Here is a 5,832-nt window from a genome sequence, read left to right on the forward strand (position 1 = left end):
CTTGAAACTCCTTAAATACTATAAAATCTTCAAACTTTGTTTGCTTCCGACTTTTATGTATTCCATAATCACCCTAATGCTCATATCTTGATCACCGTAATCGTCATTAACAAATTTGTTACCTTTTTCATTTTCTGAACCTCCTCACCTTCTCATTTGGCATCCTCAGAATTATATTTTTGTCACGACGGTCTGTCTGGTCATCACGCTTTAGTAGTCAATCCAGTCTTTAAAATAATATCAAATCCTCTTATCTTCCATGATATCAATTCTGCACAACTTATTACCAGGAATCTCAATTTCACCATTGGTACTTACTTATTTATCAATTACACGTTCTTGACTTGCTATTCCTTTAATCACAATCTTACCAACAAAACTTTGAGATAAACAATTATGTTTCTCTCACATCTTTTAATACTTTAACACATAAGGTAGTCACCCTAATCATCTATGTAATCATAGTTTCTCATTCTTGGAGACGTATTCCTCATTGGAGTAGATTCCCTTGACTCTTAGTGCATCTCTGACTGGGCTAGTGATTTGCAATTTTCGTCATATGTCTTTGTTTGCTTTTCATGCGTAAAATGCAGATGGAACTTCGTCCGCTTAATTCAGGATACATGATTTTTGTTTGAAAACTTCTTGCAAAGAGTGACAGTACAACGAGATGACTCAAAGGATTCAAAGTCCAACAAAAATAGAATTGAAAAGAAAGAAGAAGTAAGGATTTGGATATGAATGAGACAACCACATTGGTACTTAAGATGGCCAGTCTTTCGTACCATATGGCATATAGCATATGATTAGGTGGCGTCCCACCCGACTCTTCGTCATTCTGATAAAGTGTCTCACCGTAACACTGTTTGTCCCAATCAGAAAGCAAAAATTGAGGGAAACAATTAGATTTGAAAGAAATGCAATATCCTCCTTTTTCGATATCATAGCAAGGAGTTTATTTAAGAAAAGAAGTTCATACTTATTTAAGAAATCAAAAAGGGAATATACGCTGTAATATTGAAGACAAGAACGATACCATTGGTCACTATCCACATTTCACTTGTATTCATCTTTTGAGCTTGTTCGATCATATCTCCATTGTTTCATATAATAACTTAGAAAGTACGTTGAAATGCCTTCATAAATTAAGCATTATGGTAGATTCTTACTTGTCACGTCTTGCGTTTTTATCATCACACCTCTACATATAATACTTTAACAACTCGATCGTAAGGACGTCCCTTACCAGACAACCTCGAGTTTCCTTTTTCAATTTAGAATAACCCCGAAGCATTCAACATAACAATCCTTTTGTTAATAATATTCTTCTTTTTAGGAAATCTGGAAATCTTCTCAATCTCCTTCAGTCATACTCAGACTTTTGTTAAATCAATGAACTCTTTGAACTTGGATAATCCTGTAATTGGATGAGTAATTGCTCCGTACACTGATTCTATTGTTAATCTAATCAAACAATATTTGTACCATTCTGTGGAGAAAAACCACTTCTTCTTAATCGCGGATCACTTTATCCTCTGAATTAACAATACTAAGTCTGAAACAGCATTCTTCCAGGTAATCCGGGCCTTCTATCAAACACGAAACTCAAGTAGTAACTTGACAACCAATGTTTAAAAATTATTTTATTCGAAAAGGCTTTTAGAAATTTGTAAAAGAAAATCTTTTTCGAAAACTTGTTTAAAAAGTTTGGAAAATCACAAACCTGGTTGTCCTTACTATATGAGTTGGTTGTTGTCCTTCCGACCTATTACAAGGTACCATATTAAAGAAATAATTACATAAAAGTTCATTCACTCCAATCTACCTTTTCTTCTTCATCGGGTCCATTTGCCTTCCTTAATCGACGAAAACTTCAATTGTCGTTGCATGTTATCTTATTCGTAGCTTCACATCAAAACTTTTATACTGGTAATACTCCCGACGTTATCGTTGCAGTAGTTAAGTAGAACATGCTATCCAATGGTCAACAAATGTATTTCATAGAACAAAGTTTGCTTGTATCACATCACATCACTACTTTACATATCGCATTCATCATAGCACCATCATTTAATTTCACCAAAAATTCCAGATCTTTACCTTTCTCTCTAACTCTTTCAAAATTCATCTAATTCATCCCATAATTATTCACGGGTGGCTTAGTCACTAAGGGCTTCTTTTAACCCGATAACAACTATCCTCTGAAACACTCAAATCTCCTCTCTAAACTTCATCTCACCTCTATTTATAACTCAAGCGCTCACCATTTACTGTAGCTCTCGAATCCATCCTCGTAGGTACAATCGCTTCATAGGACAAGTTCTAAACTGGGGGTATAGAACATGATGTAGGGTAAACTAAAGAGATATACTCACACCCGAATGTCCAATAAAATTAAATAGAGGGAGGTTCTCGAATGGTTAGTCTCGTATTAAAAGGTAGAAGAATAGCGTAGAATAGCTTGAAGAGGTGCAACTGTCATAACGGAAGGTAACGCCATTAATACTGATGGAGGAACAAGATGTAAATCCAATCTGAGAGAAGATGATGATCCTCGAATGGAAAGCTCCAAACGATCAAATAACATTGGGAAATCAGGATCTGCCATTGCCGTTGTCTGGAAATCACGTCGCAAGCTGAGAATCCCGAATCGCAATACGAATTGTGTCGGAGACCTACTATACTATCGCACTCAACCTCACAACGTCTTATCTTTCTATTTCCTATTCCTAATCCTAACCCTCTACCCAATCCCGATAATCTAGGCTTGTTTCAGTGACTTATAACCTGTAGCTCTGATACCAACCTGTGGCGCCCTCCAAACCCAGGTCAGAAGTTTGGGGTCCACCACACATATACAATATATAAACTTGAATAAGAAATATTATTTGCAATGACCCTGCTTTACATAACCACGGATCACATCAGATTAAAGTATGAAAACAAGCCACAATCTTAACCTTATTTACAACGTACCAAATCCCAACTAATTTATCTTACAATTGATAATAAAATCATTCTTACAATCTGACTATCTCTATACCGCATGAAGCTTCTGCTAGCTCGATTCAACTCAACTGGAGCCTTAGCCCGTACTTTGGACTGAGGAACTATACTATCATCCATATTCTTTTCAACTGTAAAATATATAAAAGAATTCGCAAGGGTGAGCTAACTAGCTCAACAAGTCATAATAGTGATAATTGAGGTTATACAATGATCAAATGAGATGATTCAAGGGAATCAAGTTTCTTTTTAACTAATCATTAGAATTGGATATTCATTTTAAGTTTTAAAAACCAAGGTTAGGCTGCTGAACAGTCACGCACTAACCCCGAGCAAGCACACAGCACTGCTCTAATTACTGGATCCAAGGCACACATTGGCCTAACTTGACCATTGGTATGGTCTGACCACGAATCTGGTTCACATATATAAAAATTATCCAATCCTAAAGCAGTTCAATATGATAACAATATGATTCAATAAATCAAGATCATAATCAATAATGGTTAAACATTTGCATAAAAATGTAAGGAAACTCATGGACATCTCAAGGGTATATCAGGGTATGTATAAGAACAGTTTTCCAGTTTGTAAAATGATCAGGTGTTGGACCAGTAATGATTTTTCAGGTATAGCTCTTTGATGTTATAAAGAATAGTCGAGGTATAGAAATTTCTGTGTTTTTAAACAATTTTGTTCCAGTGTTTGGTGTCTGGTAGTTATACATTTGGGGAGTAGTATCATATTTGGGTGGTTTGGCATCTGAAAATCACTGAAGGATGGTTTACAAAGATTAAGGCTTATGGCTCAAGGATCAAGAGAAATCAGAATTCAAGGTTAAATAGTTTAAAACACTTGCAATACAAAACATGAGTTGTTTTAAATAATAGCGACATGTTATGAACCAGTTCGAAAATAATTGTAATATATCTTGAAGAAAAGTTCGGAACTACTTGCCTCACAGGGCTTTACAACTGCTACTGACCAACTCTAAGCCGAGTCTGCTGCTCAGGCTTTAACGTCCAACCACTAGACAATATTAGATTCGATTTTGATACTCAAGTTTTTCTGTTGAAACTCTATTGAGCTCGTCGACTGAGTACTAGGTCATCTCTAGTCCATCGTTCACTTTCAGGTTCCTGATTATAACCTACAGGGTCGAAATACCCTACGTTAGACGTCTAGGTATGCTTGACATATCCTCGATACTAATTCTTACCCAACGATATTCAAACCTGACTCGTAATTATTCATATTAGAATAACACATAAAATAATTAGGGTTCACATTCTCGAAATCGATCTAATGTTCATTTTCAGAAAATACGTATACTCGTCATTTTACGAAATTAGGGTTACTGTGTTTTGGTCAAAACATACAACACAACATGCAATTAGGTTCTGTATAAAACATGCGTATATGTATTTACTTATATTCGCTCGACGTCCCGATAATCCTCGGATACGTTCCCGTATTTCCGTAGTTTGATTTTCCCGGAAATCGAGCAGCGTCCCCTTTGTTTATCGGACTACCCGTCGAAACATCAATCGACGTCAAACCAACAATAATCAATTTCACAACTACAATTCCGCCCACCAGTTCGATTCAACAATCAATCCAATCACAATTCGTCAACTAATTTACGTACTTGATTTTAATGTAAAATTAAATTCTTGTTTCAACGATAATCTCACGACCTAATTTATTTGTTTTAAAATATTAGGACTCAGAATCATATCATCACCGTCCACCGTCGACTCACCGAAGTTCACCGTCGACGGCGGCAAAATTTGCGGGTACCCAATTAAACTCGGATTTCCTACACAAATTTCGCCGATTAAAACTATTTGAATAATCATAAAATTTATTCGAATTCTTTCTAAAATAATCCGACTAATTAAAAGCAATTTTTATTCGGATTTCTGGAATAATTCCGAATAAACCATATGGAAATTCACTGGTTTTTTCAATAATCATTTCGACTAGCTAACAATAAGCCATTCGGCTTTTCAGAAATACAAAGATTCAAGGAACTGATCCAACAGCAAAACAAAGTCACATAACCACACGAAGAACACGCGCCGACTACCCTGCTGGAAAACAAACCGGCGGCAGCCAAAACAAAAGAACAAAGCACAACCCACTACTAATACATACACACACATAGGCGTATATACATGCACCAATTCAACAAACGGAACCAGGAATCGAGACCGGAAAAAGAAAAAGGCGACAGCCGGAGTCTTACCAAGAAGAAACAAGGCCGAGATAATAACAAAGAGGGAAGAGAACCGATTGTACAGAGACGAGAGATAAGAGGGTATCGAAAGAGATTAGGAGAGTAAGAGAGATTAGAGAGACCCAGGGAGGGTTAGAGTTTGATGTTTTAATAAAAAAAATGCAATTGAACTGCCACTGCAAGGAAGCAAAAACACGTGCACGTGTCCCCTAAAACAACACTGACACGTATCAAATATATATATGAGCTGTAAAACACGTGTCATGAATTGCCTAAGGATCTGATTTACGTCCCGCTTTTCTAAATTTAACGGATTAACTAGGTAAAAATTTTCGTTGAAAATTATAAATCAGATACCAAAATTCTCGAAATAATTAAAAGTTAATAAAATAATATCTTTATCAACAAATATGAATTTTTCAACTGCTAAATATACCCGGATTTACAATTAACGAACCGAGCTGCACTTAAAATAAATTTTTAAAATTACGGAAACAATCTTAAAATGTTAGACATATCCCGAAATTTATAAAAATGTAATTTTTAAAATTTTAGAACAATTTTCGAAGTGCACTTTATACCCGCTT

Source organism: Apium graveolens, chromosome 10, assembly GCF_009905375.1.
Source record: "Apium graveolens cultivar Ventura chromosome 10, ASM990537v1, whole genome shotgun sequence".
In the NCBI taxonomy this organism is placed as follows: Eukaryota; Viridiplantae; Streptophyta; class Magnoliopsida; order Apiales; family Apiaceae; genus Apium; species Apium graveolens.